This window comes from Sphaeramia orbicularis, chromosome 1 (genome assembly GCF_902148855.1).
Source record: "Sphaeramia orbicularis chromosome 1, fSphaOr1.1, whole genome shotgun sequence".
NCBI lineage: Eukaryota > Metazoa > Chordata > Actinopteri > Kurtiformes > Apogonidae > Sphaeramia > Sphaeramia orbicularis.
In genome coordinates, this window is record NC_043957.1 from 49,497,550 (window position 1) to 49,518,171 (window position 20,622).

Here is a 20,622-nt window from a genome sequence, read left to right on the forward strand (position 1 = left end):
TTCTGCCTCCATCCAGAATAATCTACATTATATAGATTAAATGTTGTCTAAAATTAATGTTTATTTGCAACATAGTATCGCAAACTATTACATGATCAAATTCAAATTAATTTTAGCAAAAAAAAAAAAAAAAGTCTCCGTTTTGAATGTTTGGGATCTCCGGAAATTTTGATGTTAAAATGGGGTCACAAGCCAAAACATATTGGGCACAAAGACAAGAGGTCTCAGTCGTGTAAATGGGGCTCAGGTCCATGTAATGTATGAATGATGAGGATCTGTGGAGCAGAGCTGTACACAATTGAAAATTTCAGAATTTAGTTCAATTCAATGAATGAATTTGAACTGACTCCACCCCACAGGATGTTGAACTGAATTTGAACTGGAATTACATGAAGTGAAATTGAATTCATAGCAATTCAGAGAAATTCTTCTTCTTCTTCTTCTTCTTATCACATATCAGTGAGAATGAATGTGATAAATGCAATTATCATTATTAAAGTATTTTACAGGGTAACATTGTTGCATCTAATGGTCAACAGTTCCTCAAACGTTTTGTCACTGAGGCAGCATCGTTCTGGTCTGAATATCTTGCCTGCAACACTAAATATCCTCTCGACAGGTGCAGAGGAAACAGGTATGGCCAGACTAGGGATGTAAATTATTGATTAATCCATTAATCATTAGTTGGTTGGCCTTATTGATCGATTAATGATTAATTGATAAGAGGTGATTTTCCTGAGACCCTGAATTTCTGTTTCGATAGGGTCTATAAGAATAAAAGCGAAATATTGTTTATATACTTCATGAAAAAAGCATGTCATATTCCTTAATGATTGATTTTTTTGTACCATTGGATACAGCACAGGCAATGACATTTATGGAGTAGAACTAAACACATTCTGCAGAGAAATTCAACAAAATAAATATAAAAGAGCAATTAACTGACAATTCATAATTTAATCGAGCAAATTCTTATCAACAGTTAATTGATAGTCAATTATTTACATCCCTAGGCCAGACGTAGAGTATGCTTTTAATGTTAATTTGTTAAAATTAAAAAACAGGCCTATTTACTATAATAAAGCATTGTGTACATAAAGTCCATACAATAATATCTGTATGAAATTCATGTTACCATATGTAATATATACAGTACAGCTTCATTGTAAAATGCACCTTCATTATGTATCATGAATTTCTTTGAATTTCATGGAATTCCAGTTCTACCACCTGCAATTTTCATTGCAATTCTGCATCCTGTTTGCATTCTCAATTCAAATTCAAGAACTGAATTGGAATTTAGGTGTCATTCTCAATTCTGTTCTGAATTTTGTACAGCCCTGCTGTGGAGAGACTGTGGCATAATATGTAACATCTTGTCTTGTATTCGTCTTTTACCTTACTATATACAACATTAATACACTTATATCATGTAGATTTTAGTGTAAAGCTGCATAATTTGGTAAAAAAAAGTCATATTATACTTATTGTGGATAATACCATGATTTGTTATTTCAATTTGAGTCAAACATGCAAAAAAAACATGCAAAAAAAACAAAAAAAAAACATACACTGGATCCAAAGTAGGGAAGGCTATTGTGAAGAATACTACTACTCTTACTAATAATGACTACTACTACTACTCAATACTACTACTCTTACAGATGCTGCTCAAACTGGTACTTTAACTTTAGTCTTAGCTGTTCTTTTGTCAGTGGTTCAAAATGGGAATAAAATGATCTGCTTGGCTTTGTGTCATCTGCGGCATGTACAGTTCACATATGATCCATATTCTGTAGTAAGTGCAATGCATTGGGTTGAACTAATCACAATCATAGACACTGATTTTGTTCTGGTTGAAATGGGAAACGAATATCATTTTTATTTACTGCAATAGAAAATAGTCTTTCACTCATCCTCTTTTCAGTATAATACTGAATTCAGGACTTTTTTTATTCATCGTTATTTTGACCGTACAATAGATGTCTGCAGCCTCCAGATTTCTGAAAGTTCGGATGACGCTCAGACGACCTTGGACTCATACCGAGACAATGAGCAGACGACTACTCACTTTAAAGGGGTCATATTTTGTCAAACCCATTTTATTAGTCTTTGGTTCATTTATTTGTATATTTGTGGACTCTAATAGTTCCAAAAGTTTGAATTTGAACCTTCCAGGTGCTGCAAAGCTACCTTTATATCCATTTTGGCAAAAATCAAGTGGATTTCTACAACCCATTTGAATTCCTGCTTAATTTGTTACGTCTTTAACTAGTTACGTCACGACATTTGCACATATTAGCTCAAGACTTCTGATGAACATTTGTCAGAGTACGACATAATTGTTTATCAGCAGCAGCGGTTGTAGTAAAAACTGAAAATATGTCCAAACTTCAAGCTGATTGCCAAAAATGTTCAGTTGTATGTTGTATTAACGAACCCAAGTGGCTGAACGGGACAGAAAGCACAGTCAACAACCTGGAGGGGGTGGGGTCATGTGCATTTAAAGGGCCAGCGTTCAAAACGACCTTTCTGGTGTCATTATTCAGAAATAGGGTTGAAGATGGACCTGTGGAGTTGAATTAGCGACCATAGCATTTACAGTTTATGTAGACCACAGGGAAATGTTTTAAAATGCAAATTCCATTTAAAAAAAGCTAAATATCACTCCTTTAAATCATTAACCTATATCATATTGGTGCGTCAGGTTGATAGCATATTGCTACATAACATAAACATTTAATACCAGACTTTGTTACTCATTCCTAATCCATAGTGATGGGACTTTTGGCTCTTTGAAGGGAGCCGTTCAATCAGGAGCCGTTCACTGAAAAGAGCCGTTCGAAAGACTGGCTCATTTATGGTTTTTGCATTATTTTGAAACACTACATGTGATGATTGACATTACATTTTAAAGGTGTTTAATTGGCACGGCAATAAATATTATCTTACCGTAAAAAAGAATAGTTAGTTAAAATATGTGGGCTAAATGCATGACATGAGAGGTGACATTAGGCAAATGCTGGAATTTGACAAGAAACATCACGGTACATTATGCGGACTAGTCTGTAGCCTAAAAATGAAGAGGAAAATAAAGCTTTTTCTTATGAAATAACATTTTTCTTTGACTCATTACTCACAGGTGGTCACTCACTCATTCTCAAACTTTTCTCTGGTTTCGACCAGTCTTCCAGCTCCGTCTCCTCCAGTATGCTCACCTCACGCTTTAAACTGTTGTTTTTTTTGCTAACTTCTTGACATGAGACATGCACAAGCACTCTTTTTTTTCTCCTCGAACATTCTCCTCCTGCCCAATGCTTCCCCAGTGACGCTAAACTGACAGGCAATCGGACACTCCCGCCTTTAAAAAAAAACTAAATAAAAATAAATGAACGGCTCTTTACAAAGACTCAGTTCCCATTGTTCATTTCAAAGAGCCATTCAAAAGATTTGATTCGTTCGTGAACGTCACATCACTACTAATCCAATATTATCATAAATCCACTGGACCTTCAAATAGTGACCAGGTGCACAGGCTGACATTGTGATTCAATGAATAGTGCAGCTTTATTTGATTACATGCAAACTTGAATGCATGTCTTACAGCACTCAACCCACTTCCATTTCCCTTTGACTGTGTGTCAGTCTGCAGCAGCAGTATTCAAATAACGCTTTGTTCACACACATCAGCTGGATCAAGGTCTTCCACCACACACTGTGGGAGTGAGATATTGTTCTCCTGGGAAATAAAATCTAATTGATAATTACAAAGGGAGCAGACAGGCCCACACATTCTATAACCACTGTATAAAATGTGCACAGCATGCTAAATACTATACCAATATTTGTGCATATTGCAAAAGAATTGTCTGGTGTATCCGCTCAAATTACACTTCAACCGATGGCAGATGGAAAACAATATTGGCAACAAATGCAACACTATTATTGTGAGAGCACTTGAGGAAGATATGAATTCTGTATGGCAATAAGGAATTATTGTTCCACATATAAAGAATAATGGACTTTTCACACAGTAGGTGATTGAGTTTCCAGGTTCAATAATTTTTTCTTCGTGAAGTGACTAGCTGGGTCCTTGTGGTGCTTTGCTACCTACAATTTCTTATTTGTGCTTCACTTAGATGTGGCTGGAAAAATGCAAGTGGCACTCACAGAAACTCAGGTAACAATATTACCAGGTCACTGCTCAAGAAATGCAACACTGTGGAAATACCCAACATTGAACAGCTGCACACAGAGGGGTACATTGTTAAAATTCAATGCACTCTGAAATAAAACTTTAATAGGCAGCTTTATTTAAAAATCCTTAACATTAACCAACCTGTTTGAGAGCTCTGATTGTTCTTTTTTAACCAACACCTGAACAAGAGACAGCACAAATTCAGTTAAGCTGTAAAATAATACACATGGATACATCTGAAATCTAAATAACAATCCCAATATTTCCCACAATAATCAAAAAATTACCCAATCATGCTGCCCTAGTTCAGGGATTAAAGTTCTCCATCACCACGACGGATTTCCGTCAAATGGAAAAACTGAGGGGGGAAAAAAGTCATACTGAAGTAACTTCCCCACGTGTTTCCCGGAGTCCAGTCGGCACCATGATCCTGTCCTGAATCTGCAGGTGTTTAACACAGGCACGCCACGCACAGGGGGCTGATAGGTTTAACAGTGCTGATAATAAGATGACTTCTTTATTTTTATGTCGGGAGGACAGATTGATGACTATTTCTCTTTGGAAGGAAACGCTGCTCATTCTGTGCCTCAGAAACACATGGACAAGTTCAGCTTTACTGAAGTTCAGCCTCCAGACGCTAACTTTAGTTTAGTGCTAACAAGTAGCTTTCATTATGAAAGAACCATAGCGAAAAGGGAAGAAGACAGAACTGATCTTCATGGACCTTCATGTTTGGGTTCATAGCTTATCTCCTCTTGCCGGTATATGACTAGTGTGTGTGTGTTTGTGTTTGTGTGTATGTGCCCTTCCCGTGCGTGCGGCTGTGTGCGCCACGGCCTTACACGGTTACACACCCGACTGCATAAGTGCTTTATTTTGACCTGTTTAGCATCTTTTTTCTATCTGTGTGGTACAGTACGAAGATAAAATTGAATGAATGAGTAACACCCTTGGTATTTGCAAAGCCACTGTATTTTAAATACCCTCAGAGAGTATCTGTAACGGAATATAATTTCTGTTTCAGTTGACGTAATTTCTTCCAATCAAAAGAGAACATGATATTGGCCGGGGGGGTGGGGGGTTGTGGACGCAGGTTTGACGTACAGATTATTTTGGCTAGCATATACGACATCATGGACACGTTTGTAGAGGAAGGGGCTGAAGTGGTAACTAGTGAGAGATGCGTGAAAAATAGATGGAGGTGGGCGTGGCTTGATGAGAAGGGAGACGATGGAACTCCAATTAGATCATGGTGCAAAAAAATGAAGCAGCCTCACTCATCTTTTGCAGAGAGGTTTTCTTCTAGTTATTATTTTCACTTGCTTCAAAGGTTTTCATACCCTTTAAAATTAACCAGAGAGCACCAAAATTGACCTGAAGCTTTAAAAATTTTCTGGGGGAGGACCCCCAGACCCCCCACCAATACCACTCATGACATTTTTTATATCCATGTTACTAATCTTCTACACCTGTACACTCTCCCATACAGTGTGTTTTACAGTATTGCCAAATTTGACTATATAAACTTGTACGCTATAGTAGTATTGTATTATATCATTTTTAATAGTGGCCAATGATTTTGACCAGAAGAAAATTTTCAGTCAGATGAAAAATTTTTGCTTTAATCCCTGCCCTAGTTACAAAACCACTATAGCACCACAAGTAAAAACACACAGGACAACGACGTGGATACTTCAGACAGTTGTCAGCCACAATTTGGAGACGTCCAAGGTTTTACTGCAAAGGACTTAACATTTTACAATAGAGCTGAGAACTTTTGTGATATGGTAAATACTCCAACCAATACCTGATTCCTTTGTGACACTCACTGCCATGATACCTGGGATTTATTTGTCTTCGTGAAATACAGTATATCTTTTAAAGGTAAGGAAGGACACTTTCTACAAGAAAAATCATATAATTTAGAATGGGGAAATTGTCTACATTAGGCAAATGGTATTAAAAGTTGTAGAAGGTTGCAACGTACTGTACTGAATAATTTCAATATCACCTGCCTTAAAATGTCCTATGACCAACTGATAGATAATTTGGCACAATTTGGTATTAACAAATGGTCAATCTATATCATAAAAGCCAAGTGACCTCTGTGTGTGTGTGTGTGTGTGTGTGTGTGTGTGTGTGTGTGTGTGTGTGTCTCAAGTGAAAACAACAAGTTGATAGGACCAGTATTTGGGGATTTTTGGGAGTAATTTTGGAATACTATAGCCTTACAATCACATTGCAATGGCCAGAATGCTTTGGCGGTGACTGTTGGACAAAAGCGGTACAGCATGCACGAATACACAACAGCATAAAAACTACCCCATCTAGAACCCATGGATCCCCACGGGTCAATGCACTAGTAGATAATATTTACAGAAACAGGGACTTTGAGGTTGATGGAACAGCTGAAAATAGAAAGAAAGTGTTCAACAATTATCCAGTTTCCAATAAAGCAGTGTTTTTCAACCTTGGGATCGGGACCCTACGTGGGGTCACCTGAAATTCAAATGGGGTCGCCTGAAATTTCTAGTAATTGATTAAAAAAAAACAAAAAAAAAACCTACTAATAAAAAATATATGGTGCGTTGACAGAGACAATCACATAACAGACATGACAAACTGTGAAGCTGAAACTGAAGCACTGTGGTACTGTTTATCTGTCAAATGTTCATTGTGGTCGGTTTCAGATGCTGCAGCTCTTTCATAATTCATACTTTGAGTTCTTGTTTGTTCAGTATTAATTGTCAGCCTTGTAAATCCAAGCTGGACTGACTGTACATATCCTGACCAAGGAAAATAAAATTCTCACTTTGTGCAGTAATCTACACCTGGCTTTTCTGCCCCCGTCCATAATAATATACATTATATAGAGTAAATTTCATCTAAAATTAACATTTATTTGCAACATAGTATAGCAAACTATTACATGATCAAAAACAAATTAATTTTACCAAAAAAAAAAAAAAAAGTCTCAATTTTGAATGTTTGGGGTCGCCAGAAATTGTGATGTTAAAATGGGGACACGAGCCAAAAAAGGTTGGGAACCACTGCATTATATAGACTAAATGTTGTCTAAAATCCATGTTTATTTGCAACATAGTATAGCAAACTATTACATGATCAAAAACAAATTAATTTTAGCAAAAAAAAAAAAAAGTCTGAATTTTCAATGTTTGGGGTCACTAGAAACTGTGATGTTAAAATGGGGACACGAGCCAAATAAGGTGGGGAACCACTGTCATAAAGTCAAACAGGCATTATTTGTTTTCAGGGTCTGAATCTTGAGGGGAAAGGTAGGGTTGATAATGAAGAAAAATCTTTATTACCTCCACCAGGAGGTATTGTGATCGCTTTGCTTTGTGTGTTTGCATGTATGTTTGTTGGTTTGTATGTTTGTTTATTAGCAAGATAACTCAAAAAGTTATGGATGGATTTTCATGAAATTTTCAGGAAATGTTGATACTGGCACAAGGAAGAAATGATTAAATTTTGGTGGTGATCGGGCTGGGGGGGGGGCATCTGTCTTAGTGGAGGTCTGCGCTCTCCGAGTGCTTTTCTTGTTTGTCCTTGTACACATGGACATGTAACACACCCTAGAATTGACTCTGCCTTTAACCCATCACTTGCTGAACTCACAGGAGCAACACACTGCAGAATAGGGCCAGTGGGCTGCCACATCAGGCGCATAATGGGCAAATGTGGGTTGAGTGCCTTGCTCAAGAGCACATCAGCCAATAATTTCTCTGCCCGTATGGGGAATTGCACTAGCCACCCTTTGGTCACAAGCTGCTTCTCTGACTTTCAAGAGATGACCACCCCCCAGTTGAACACAGACTACAACACTAGAAAAGCACTCAGAGAGCGCAGACCTCCACCAAGGCAGATCAGCCCCCCCCCCATCACCACCAAAATTTAATCATTTGTTCCTTGTGCCAGTATCAACATTTCCTGAAAATTCATCCAAATCCGTCCATAACTTTTTGAGTTATCTTGCTAACAGACAAACAGACAAACAAACCCTGATGAAAACATAACCTCTGCCGTTACACTTGCTGGAGGTAATAAAGTTAAAACAAGTACAAACAAATCATCAATAGTGCACCTTTAAATGTGTTGAAATTACCAGCAGATGACAGAACATTTCCTGTATTTAGAACTGAGTTATTTCTTAGCCATGTGCCTTTCTTATTAATAACATCAACCCATCAATGTTTGTCATAAATGTACATGTCAAGGTCTTGTGATGTACAAAATGTATCTACTGAAATACACTACCACAGTAGCAGAAGGGAGAAAGAAAAACGGCACATTCAGTTGGACTGAGATGTAAAACTGCAAAATACTGAACACATAACAAAAGAGAGGCCTTCACTCTGCTAAGTTCAAGTGAGTTTAGCTGAACATAAACCCAGGATCAGAACGGGAGGCACCCTATTGTCAGACGGCCCAGAAAAGGATTACAGTTAGTGTTAGAGTTATCAACCAAATCCAAACTAATTTTCTGACTTCTGACAATAAGGTGGGCACTAGTGATGAAAACCAATGCAACGAAATAAATACTGTCAAGTTGAAATAGGGGAAATAATCCATACATGGCTGATCTTGGCCTTAACTTTGAAGTCCTGGGTGGTTGGCGCAGTTTTGCTCGAACCCTCTCAAACTTTTCCCTTTGAAGGTGACAGCTCAGTGTTTCAAGTCTTTGCTCTCTGACTTACTGACTGTGACACTGACAGGAGGATTTCTCTTGAAAGAAAATGGCAGCATCTCTAAAGGCTTTCTTGCCCCTTGAAGAGTCATTTTCACTGAGTTAAACATGTCAGCGCTGCAGGCCTCCCGTTGAGCTGAAAAGGGAGGTAAAAGTCTATTGGGTGCCATGTGTCAAGGTGGACAGGGATAGGTATGTGGTAAAGGACCCAGCGACTGCAGACGGCTCACATTCCACAAGAAATAGTCGTGTGTCTGAGGGTAGTGCGTGAAATAGCGGCTCAACATCAGCATTACAAAAGGTTACATGATGCCACAATCAAACAGAGAAGCCCTGGAGGCGTAACAGGAAAAAAAATTAAAATTATTATACATTGCTGGGTAAGTCAAACAAAGATATCACAAGAAGGAAAGCGTAGGTTTCAGAGGGTGACTCAAAAAGGAAGCAGCAGGGAGACTCATACTGCAAGACAAAGAAGAGAGGAGGTGTATACGTGTACGTTTACTACAGAGGATGTCTACAGCAGCACAGTTTGACATTTGATGGCATCTCAGTGGAGATGTTACTCAAATACCAAGTGGCTTTCCATCCAAATTCATCATAAGTTTAAGCTAAATTGTCTTTATAATTGCCAGTTTATGTATGTTTTCTTCTAAAACTGTTAATGCAAATATTAAAAATTTGTTCTCTTACATCATCATCATGGTTTAAAACTTTACCAGTTAAATATAGTTAAATAGCCCCTTTTCCATCGCAGGAACTTTTATCATTTACCCAGGATTTTGTAAAATCTCCTGAAATTATCCAAGGAAAAAAACTTTCCTTCAACCCCTAACTTTCCCTGAAAAAAAGTTCCTACTCGGTGGGGGGGGGTAGGATTTTTCAGACTCCCCAGAATTTTTGAGGGGGTGGGGTTGTCAAACGCTCAAGAACACTGACTGGTGGAACATACCTGCAGCATTCTGCACTGAAATTTAAACCAGTGTGCACCTGCGTATTTTTTCATGCAGATTGCATGGTTTTATTAGCGACGCAATAAAACAGAGCAGAGCAACTTAAGTGTCTTTATTCTGTGTCACACAAAGAATGATGCAGACTTGTCCTTAAGCGTCTTACTGCCACCTACAGGACTGGAGGTGTAGGGCAGTTTCTTTTCCTACTCCCCCATATGCAGTGTTGGGAATAATGGCGTTAAAAATAGCAGCGTTACTAACGCCATTATTATTTTCCAGTAACATGTAATCTAATGAATTACTATTTGAATCATTACAACGGCGTTACTGTTACCGGCAGTGAAATGTGGCACGTTACTATGCACTGATATCTAACAGCTGTTATCTGTCCTGGCTCACTCATCCAGGCACGAGAGGTGTGACGTTCGCGGACAAGTCGAGTCTTTTGAACGGCTCTTTTCAGTGAATGATAAGAACCGATTCATTGTGAGCTGTTCGTTTATGTGCCGTTGTTATATTCAAATTGCCCACACTGCCTTCATGTTTCACCTGTGTGTCCATGAGTCTGAATTGTCCACACTGCCTTCACCTGAACGACTAATGACATGTCCGGGTTTAAGTTGTACACAGCACAGCCCATGCACTTGAACGCAGCTACGTGCGCAGCTAATTTAGTGGAGGAGTTATCAGTGAGTCTGACTGACTGGACTGAAGACATGTACCGCTGGATCAGGGAGGAGCAAATGAAAAAAGTGGAGATGTGGGATAAACTGGAGGAGCATGTTCTTCCTATAAATGCAGATATGCATTTATGAGGTGGAAAAGCCGGGCCCTGGTGGACCCCAGCCTCACCACAGTTATGGTCTGCAGTCCCTGTCTGCTGTTCTACTCTATGCAACTGTCCCGTGAAACACGCTCAAAAATCAGTTTCCTTTTACATATTTGAAGGTTTTTCAAAAAAGTAATGCAATAATTACTTTCCCTGGTAACTAATTACATTAATTAAGGAGTAAATCTGTTACTAATTCAATTACTTTTTTTGGCAAGTAACTAGTAACTATAACTAATTACTTTTTTAAAGTAATTTGCCCAACACTGCCCATATGTCATTAGCATTGAATAAATTTTGAGCTTAGAGGTGCAGTGGAAACACACACCACACATTTTACTAGGAATTCTTTTACCCAGATTATTACGCTCCTGGAAATAAAAGTTCCTGGAAATGTTGGCAGAAAAGGGGCAATTGTTTATGACTATCTAGAGGAAGTATAAGTTGTAACAAAGTTTCCGTAGGTGAGCCTGTGGAAGGATCATTCTTATGTATGGACACTATCTGAACTGCTGGTCTGATTCATATAATGTTGTTTTAAAGTCTCTTATGATTTCTCAAAGCCTTGTCCAAAACTAGTTTCTGTAGTTCTTTGTACATGGCAGGATTCCTTGCTGTTTCTATCTACTGTGGCTTCTATTTATTGCATCTTGTACTAGCGAGAGCTGAATTCTCCTAATTGCTCCACACCTGAACACACATGTAATTACTCACTAAATCTGTTTCCATTATTCTTACTTGCACTCATTTATCAATACACAATCTTTTCCATCTTGCTAACATGTTAAAACAATTTTTCCAATGCTCCACCGTTTTCTTTTCCATTAATTGTTGGCATTTGCGCTCAGGTTTTTCAAAGCATGAGCTAAATTAGATGGCTGGAAAAACTCCTATTGTTTTGCTTGGTTGTTGTTTTCGGAAATCATTTCCACTGGCATGAAGGACACTGGGTTAAGCTAAAACAAAGAGTAATTTGCGCATTCAGGACACTTTCACATCTGAACATTCAAATCAAGGTTTATGTTAAACACATTTGGTCTAGTTGGTTTTATGTTCACATGGCAAAATTGGACAAAGACCAACACTACTAGTGTCATTTACATGTGCTATGTTTTGGCATGTTCTTTTTCAAAAGTTAAAAAATTAACTTGTTTTATTTTCCGTGTAGGGGAGTTCGGTCTCTGCATTTCCCCCATCCTAGTACATGTAGCACCCGGCATTAGCATGTAGCATATTAGGAGCAGTGAGATGCTTGGGGACCAACACCAGATCTACATCAAAACACTGTGGTCAAGGGCACTGACAGGAAAAATAACCTATACCGGTTTTTAATGGTGGGGGAATCCAAAGCACCCAGAAGAAAACGGGTAAACTCAACGACAGAGAGTGGAACTCAGCACTTTCCTGCTGTGAGGGAATAGTGCTAACTACTACACCCCCGCATTGACCCATTTGTCCTTGTTTTTCAACTTCTTCAGTGTTTAGATGACAGCTTTGAGTAACATTCTGTATTAGGGGTTTTTCACGCATGAGCTAGAAACGGTTTGAAATGACTGAGCTTGTGTATTGTTTCTTCCGGTTTACTTTTCAACAATGGCCACATCGAAGTGTCCCTGCTCTGTGCCCCAACGTACATCAAATAAACAAAGGCAACTATAATTAAGTTTTCATGGTTTTCCTTCAGATTTAGTTGAGAAGAAAAAATGGATTGTCGCAATTCATCAAGATGAGGAGCCGAACTTCAAAATCCAATCAGAAAGTCAGTTTATGTGTAACAGACGTCCTGAACACCGGCATTTCTGGGAAGAGGATTACCAGGGAAACATCAGTGATATTGTGAAGGGAATAAAGAGGTTAAAAGTAGGGAAAACACCAGAGTACTGCATGGAGTACCTGACAGGTAACCTGTAAAAACATGCGACGATGGATTGAAAAAAAAAAAGAATTCTCGTAGGTACGGGCATGGGTAAATTTAAACGAAATGCAGGGAGGAAGCGGGCAAGGAAGTGTAAAAATGAAAGAAGATTCATGGATGAAAATAATTTGCAGGACATTTATTGATGATGATCATCTAATTTCACACTAGTTGATCCACGGTCGGTTTGTTTTGTTGTGAAGTGAACTTCACCTCTGTTTACTTCCAGCCACAGATGTCATTGAGCAGCACGTATTAGAGATTTATTGATGACATGTATTTTAGCCAAAAATAAAGCCCTTAAAAGTGAGTTACTGTGTAGACAATGTGTTTAGTCATGGGTCGGGTCAGGACATGAGTCTAATGTACGTGGGTACGGGGGGTGGGGATTGGACATGAAAAAAAAATGCCAGTGGTGGGCCAGGTTGCGGTACCCAGCTTTGCAGTTAAGGGCTGTTTTCCCTACTTTTAACCCCTTGATTCCCTTCACAATATTGCTGATGTTTCCCAGAAATGCCGGAGTTCAGGACACCTGTTGCAGACGAACATACTTCCTGATTGGGTTCTGAAGTTCGGCTCCTCATCTTGATGAATTGCGACGACCCATTTCTTCTTCTCAACTAAATTTGAAGGAAAACCACGAAAACTTAAACATAGTTGCCTTTGTTTACTTGATGTACATTGGGCACACAGCAGTGACACTTCGATGTGGCCTCAGCCACTGTTGACAAGTAAACTAGAAGAAGCAATACACAAAGTCAGTTGTGTGAAAAACCCCCTGGCTCAATTTGAACTACCCAAAATATAAATGAGCTTAACCTTGGTTCAGTTAGATCAGGACTGAAAACAGCCTCTTTAGGCCAAACAGAAGGTCGGCTGCCCCGTAGTCTGGGGGAGGCTTGGTTCGAACTACTTAGTCTTACAGTTCAGTCTTAACAATGTAGGCGTGAAAGTGTAGGTGTGCAGTCTGAAACATATCCAGCGGCATGGTATGTTACCAATAAACCAGTTGTTAAAGTCAGAAACAAGATGTTGTTACCTCTGCCAGGAGGTATTGTGATCACTTTGCTTTGTGTGCATGCGTATTTGTTTGTTTGCACTGGTCTACAAGCAAAATGCTTCTGGAACAAAAGTAGTGACATTTTTTTTGGTTTAGGTCACTAATAAAGAAAAAGTAAGTCAGAAGTGTAGAATGGCTATAGTTTCCAAGACACAGTATTGGGTCAAAATAGGAAATTTATGCAAAATAAGACAAAAATGGTCGTTTATCAGAAGGTACAGTGTGTCTACAAGCAACCAGTTCTATCTGAAAGCCTGTCTGCACATTCCAATACATTCATTTTAATATGTCTAGAGTTTTGACATAAAATGTTTTGTTTTTATTTGCAGAAATCTCTCTCTTGGAAGTGGACAAAATGCATGCATGTAGAGAAATTTCATGAACGGTAGAAGAAATTGACTTTTGCATCACAAGTCGCATGTAACAGCTTCTAAGATCACATTTGTCAGATATCTCTAGTGAACTGTATCATTTTTTGATTTCAGATAAGAGAGATGCCTCGAATTTGTGTGAACAACCCAGATAACTTCTATGACGTTTGTGGTGAAGTGACGTTTGCATCACAAAAGCACAACATAACTGCAGTGGTTAAAAAGACATACCACCATTACTTTGGTTGCAAAGTTGGAGATCAGGACAAAAGCTGGGCTCCACATTATTGTTGTAACACATGTGCAACTAATCTTCGCCAGTGGCTCAACAAGAAAAGAAAATCTATGCCCTTTGCAATCCCAATGGTTTGGCGAGAACCAACAGATCACAGTAGCAACTGTTACTTTTGTATGATTCCCCCAGTTGCAAAAGGAATGTCAAGAAAGAAGAAACAGACAGTGGAGTATCCAAATATTCCATCAGCTCTGCACCCTGTACCTCATGGAGAAGAACCACCAATTCCTGTGCCACCAGAATCCTACACTCTGGACTCAGATGATGATCATGATGATGACCAGGATTCAGCTGGCCCTGAGCCATCAACGTCAGCTGACCCTGACTTTGAGCTACTGCATTCCTCTCCTGAACTACACCTCATATCACAGAGTGAACTAAATGACCTGGTCAGAGATTTGGCGCTGCCTACGAGTAAAGCAGAGCTGTTGGGTTGTTCAGATACTGAATAAAGGAAACTTTGTTGTTTTAAGTGATACTTTAGCTTGTTTTTCATAAGATATTCAATCACCTGATGTCTTAAGATATTTCTTGTTTATTTCTTGACAGATAAAGAAGTGCAACTTAAATATTTTCAAAATATAAATATTATTTTTAAGCAAAAATGCCTAAATCTATTGTATAAACAGATGCAATTTTGATGTAAAACAATATCATTAAATATCTTGAATACATTAGCTAACCAGCACAGTTATCAATTGATTTTCAGTTCATCTTATCAAAATAAATTAGATTTAGCCACTTTTATCTCAGAAGCAGATCGAGTCCAAAAATTTGTAGACCAGTGTTGTTTGTTAGTAAGATAACTCAAAAAGTTATGGACGGATTTTTATGAAATTTTCAGGAAATGTTGATACTGGCACAAGGAAGAAAAGAAAAGATTAAATTTTGGTGGTGATGGGGGGGGGGGGGGGGGGCGCAGATCTGTCTTGGTGGAGGTCTGCGCTCCCTGAGTGCTTTTCTTGTTTTTTTCTGTCCTCACAGAGCCTTAGTTTTGATATACGTATGCTGAGCAAAAATATAAACGCACCATGTACAGTATTTGTGTAACTCAAGACACATGGCCCAAAATGGCCTCATGATGTCTTATAATTGTTAGACATGGTTAATTCTCTTGACTTATAAATAGGGATGGGAATCAAGAACCGGTTCTTTTTGAGAGCCGGTTCCCAGTAGTACAAGTTTCTGAAGGTAGGGAAAAGGAAATGAGGTGCCTGAGCCGAGTCGAACCGGTTCCACGTAGTAGAAATGTGGCAATAGAGGAATTAGTAAAGTGTCTTAAGCTTCGCTTTCACTGCATGCCATCCCACCCCCCATCCCACCCCCGAACTGAGCCATGCATCATCTGTTATTATTATTTGTACATACTGTATATGTTATATTTTCTGTGCAGAGATGGAAATATAAAAGACAGCTAATGCAAACACACCCATTTGTACTCTTTTATTCCCTCACCCAATGGGAATCAATAAGAGAATCGATAAGGAATCGGATCGATAAGCAAAATCGATAATGGAATCGTAATTGTTAAATTCTTAACGATTCCCATCCCTACTTATAAACAAACTTTGGGTCCATCTCTGTGAGTGAGTACTTGCTCAGTGGTCCAGTGATTCCACCCACAACACAGGTGTAACATGTCCAGACGCTGCTCAAAGAGTATGAACAGTATTCAGGCCCTCCTTATACTGAGGACAATAAAAAGACACCTCAAAATGTCACATTTCCTCAGATGTCACCAGATGTCGCAAATCATGCAGGAATGGTTCTGGATAACACCCATAGTTCTGTGTGGCTCTCAAAGATGAGTGGAATAACATTCCATGTGTCACAATTGACAATATTGTCAACTGGATGAGAAGACGATGTGTTGCTCTACAAGAAGCCAATGGTGGACACATAAGATATGGAGTTGTGATTTGTTTCACCATCCACATGAATGTCCCTGAATTCCAGACGCCACTATCATGTTCTAACGGACAGTAATCTGTACCACACTGATCAAGAGAGTAAACTGTGCACTAATTAATATATTATGCAACACCTACTGCTATTAAAAAGTTTAAGTGTCACACGGTGCGTTTATATTCTTGCTCAGTGTACATTAACACTCATACATCAGTAAAAACAATGAGAACCTGCTGAGTTTCGTATAATGTAGACGCAGTCACACATTAATCACATACTGAAAGTGGAAAAATTCCATGCTGTGACATCTGGAAACTGATAAATTGTAAAGGTAATTCAAGTTATTTATGCAAAATGTTTTCATGGAGTTTTTATTCACAGGGTAAATTTCTAAGCCAGTTTCTAAGCCCTTGACTAGAAAACAAAGATATTTTTCCATGTTTACACAGCAAGTGCCCATACAATATAAAGCTATAGTACGTCATAGACCTGAGGGCACTGATACTCTGATTTTCTCCCTTGAGTTTTTCCCAGCAACCTTATTGTCAGCCCTAAAACTGATGATGTGTGGGTGGCAACTCCAATGTACTCACTGATGGCTTGTAGTTCTCTTTCACACTTCAAGAGCCCACATCAAGACAGGCACCCCTGGGGAAACCATCACGTACAACAGAAAGTGAAGTATATGGCTCAGAGCACAAGAAGTAGGCTGAACAGGGCTTTGTCAAAGTTAGAAATTTGGTAAACTGAACTTGTTCAACATATTTTTTTATAATTCCAACACTTTCTATTTTATAGTGCCCTCAGTTATTTTCATCTTAACCTCCTGGAACCTCTGTGTAAAACATTTTCATAAAATTCTGACTACTCATTATTGGTTCCCACTGTTAAAAAAATAAAAATAAAAAATCCAGTAGCATGCTGAAATTACTGTCTCCAGTATGCACTTACAGAACCACAGGTACAGCCACATCAAGCCCTGCCTGCAATTTTTGCACTCCTCTAGCTTATCAAATAACGCAAAACTGGAGTAAAATGCACTGCACATTTAAAGGAGCTCTGCACGACCCATGGCTGTCTATAAAATCATACAAATCAAATGTGATAGATGAATTGGAATAATTTGATAGTATTTAAACTTTATGTATGTGCCATGGGATTGGTTAGTCCTTCATATAACTGAAAATCCTTACAGCAGCAGTGATTCTCTGCTAAAGCTTATTTAGCTTTGAGTTCAACCTGGCATAAGCGTCACAAAAATTAAACATGTAGAACCAAGATACAAACAAGCAACATGTACAGGTTATTATTTTGGATGTTATTTTTGGGTATGAATATTAGTGTAATCATTATTAACATCTACAACTGTGTGAAATAGCTAAAGACTAAGTTCCCTTTTCTGCAGTTCAGACAGTTTCAGTGACACTAATAGTCTGGGAACCAAACACATATAGGGAATTAAGAGGTAGCCAAGTTTATCAAGTTTTTGCCACATCCAAGACTCTAATACAGGTCCTCATAGAAAATATATGGAGATGCACCAATACACCATCATATCTGCAAACATGAGTACTGACTTGAATTGTATGCTCATACTGATATCGGTCAGTATCTGTATGAGCATATATTTTCAGCAGTGGTAGTGGCCACTGTTTATCTGTTGTGTTATATTAAAGTTGTTTGTTTTTTTTTAATTAATTTTATGCTTGAATTTGTTCCTACACAATGATTTCCCTGACCCCAAAGGGGGTTTAATCACCACATAAACAATTGATTCACTTATTTTCTGAACCACTTCGTCCTCTCAGTGATGCCAGAACATATCCCGGACCCAAGGAAGAATAGCAACTGAATCATCAGTTGCTAATGGGGATCTTAATAAATGAAATGAAATGAAATCCCAGGTACAAACGGGGAAAGATGGGGTACACCCTGGATATGTCACCAGTTCACATTCATTGACCCTATGAAGTGCAGGTCTTTGGAGGGTGAGTAGAAGAACCTGAAGAGAACCCACACAGACATGAGAACACACAAACTCCACACAGAAGACACACACCAGTTAGCGCTAACCACTGCACCACTGTGCGACCAACAGCATAAACAAAATTAACAAAAATAACACAGTTGGTATGGGCATTGACTTTCAGACCAACTGTCATTTTACATACTATTATTGACCTAGATTTTTGCAATCAGTGCATCCCTAAGGACTGTACTCAGTTAACTTTAGTTATTCATAAATGCAATTGTAGCTGATGTGTAAAACAAAACAGTAGTCGAACTTTACTGGTGTAGAAAATAGGTTTTTAAGGGATCTTGTTAGATTATAGTTATCTGTGACCTCTGTGCACATCTCTCCATCCAGACTCACCGATGCAAGCTGGTGCACCAGTCTAGCCTGTCCAGATCCAGTGGTCAGGTTAACCATTCCTTCACCTGAGGAATTAACTGAGAGCACCCAGGGAGACACCATCCTGGCGGGAGCCAGCTGGGATGATCAACTTGACATTGTCGCCCCACTAGAGGACCCTGACGTACACGACGCTACCCTGTTGGTGGAGCATGATGACATCATAGGGAATTAACTCTAACTCTAGGGACGAATCCATTGGTCTTTTCTCCAATGGAGACTACAATGATATCGGACCCTTTATTCTACAGCCAGCGGCACTGTGAGGGACGGCAGCTCTCCAAACCCGACCACCAACACAGACCTGCATGGAGTCTATAAGAGAGCATCTGCAAACCTGGGAATCCCATGGCCTGAAGCCCCCATGGAGACTATCACATCCTGTTACGAGGGCAAAAAGCTCCTGAAAGCAAAATCCTCAACCAGACAGCTGTTGCCAGCCTTTCCTGAGTGCCTCGAAGTGACCTGCTCATGGAGCAATCCTTTTTCCACCAAAAACCTCACCCCAGGGAAGCATGGCGCTGGACTGGGTCGATATGGAACAGAATGGTTTGTTCCATCTTCCTCCAGTCAAACCACTGCTGGCGTCTCATCTCCACCCCAAGCTGAAATTTACCATGACCTCATCTGGCCCCACCCTACTGTCCAAGGTGGACTGTTTTCAGTCATCTCAGACTGAAAAAGGCTACAAGGCGGTGGCCACATCGGTGAAGGCACTGAACACGTCCTCTCTGCCGGTAGCCCACCAGACAGAATTACAGGTTGAGATGTCTGTATCACCCACTGCAGACCTGTGGGACGAAGTATGCATGGTTACGGACCTCTGCCTACATCTGCACAGATGTGCCATCCAAGCCTCAGGACGGGTTATGGCGCTGATGGTCACTTAGGAAAGACCTAGGTGCCTAAACCTATTCAGCCTTTCACAGAGAGAGAGAAGACCCAAATCCTCGATGTGCCTGTGGACCCAGAAGGCCTGTTCGGACCAGCGGTGGACACTATGCAGCGCTGTTGTGAGGAGAAAAAGAGGGAAGGTGAAGTGCTCCGGCTGTGTCTCCCTAAGAAGGTGCTACCACCCACTGCACCCCGGTAGATGTTCACTCAAGCACACGTTTGCCAAAGCTGTGGCGCATCCCTTAACGTCAGCCCCAAAACCAGATGGGTGGCCAGGCTCTGGGCAGGTTGCCTGAGCTTAGGGGTGCATGGGCAAAGAAACCTTTTGCTGCTAATGTGACGTCTGGTGACGAAACCACAGCAGTCAAGAAAAACAGATGTGCTACCTAGCGTGCTGCCCCCAGAGAGGGAGGGTGAATTCAGCCAGATACCCACTTCTCCCTTTCCAAACAACATTCTATTCCTAATGAAGTTTGAAAGGGCATGTTCCAGACCCTGCAAGAGGCATGCAGAGGCTGTACTAGCACTCATGTTTCAGAGAACTGGGGTTAATTTCTTAACCATAAGTTATCCAGTAACATAAGGAAAATCCCAACAGTGAAATGCTTTTTTTTTTTTTTTCTCCATTCTGCACCATGAATGTTTGCTTTAATACGAGCTGAATGAGATGAAGAGTTGACATTTTAATTTCAGCCTATCACTCCCATCTTGAAGTCTTGTGCTGTGCACCACCACACCATTATGAAGACGAAATATGTTGCCATTGACGTGCCTTACATTTATAATTCCAATAAAAGAAGTGTTATTGCATTTGCTAGTAAAATCAAACTATAAATGTACAATATACTCTATTGTACAGAAGTCAAAGGCTCTCATTAGGTTTGGTGTTTAATCAGGTTATAATGACCACACATATGCATTACTCAGTCTCCGTATCAAGATACAACATTTCAGGAAAAAACTGATAGTGCAGCCCAAAATGTCTAGTAATTATTGTGACCTCTCTGCATTAACATGTCTGGACCTCATCTGTGCAGACAATATAAGATTTACTGCACCAACCTCCTCATGGTTTCAT

At 39.5% G+C, this 20,622-nt stretch overlaps 1 long non-coding RNA gene across 1 annotated transcript; it reads right to left on the reverse strand.

Annotated features, from left to right (window-relative positions):
- Positions 1 to 485: 485 nt before the first annotated feature.
- On the reverse strand, positions 486 to 11,397 carry LOC115427098 (uncharacterized). Its single transcript, XR_003936435.1, has 3 exons — positions 11,387 to 11,397; positions 4,748 to 4,752; positions 486 to 645 (listed from the first exon to the last, which is right to left on the reverse strand). It is a non-coding gene; the product is annotated as an uncharacterized LOC115427098 (long non-coding RNA).
- Between the last annotated feature and the right edge of the window lie 9,225 nt (positions 11,398 to 20,622).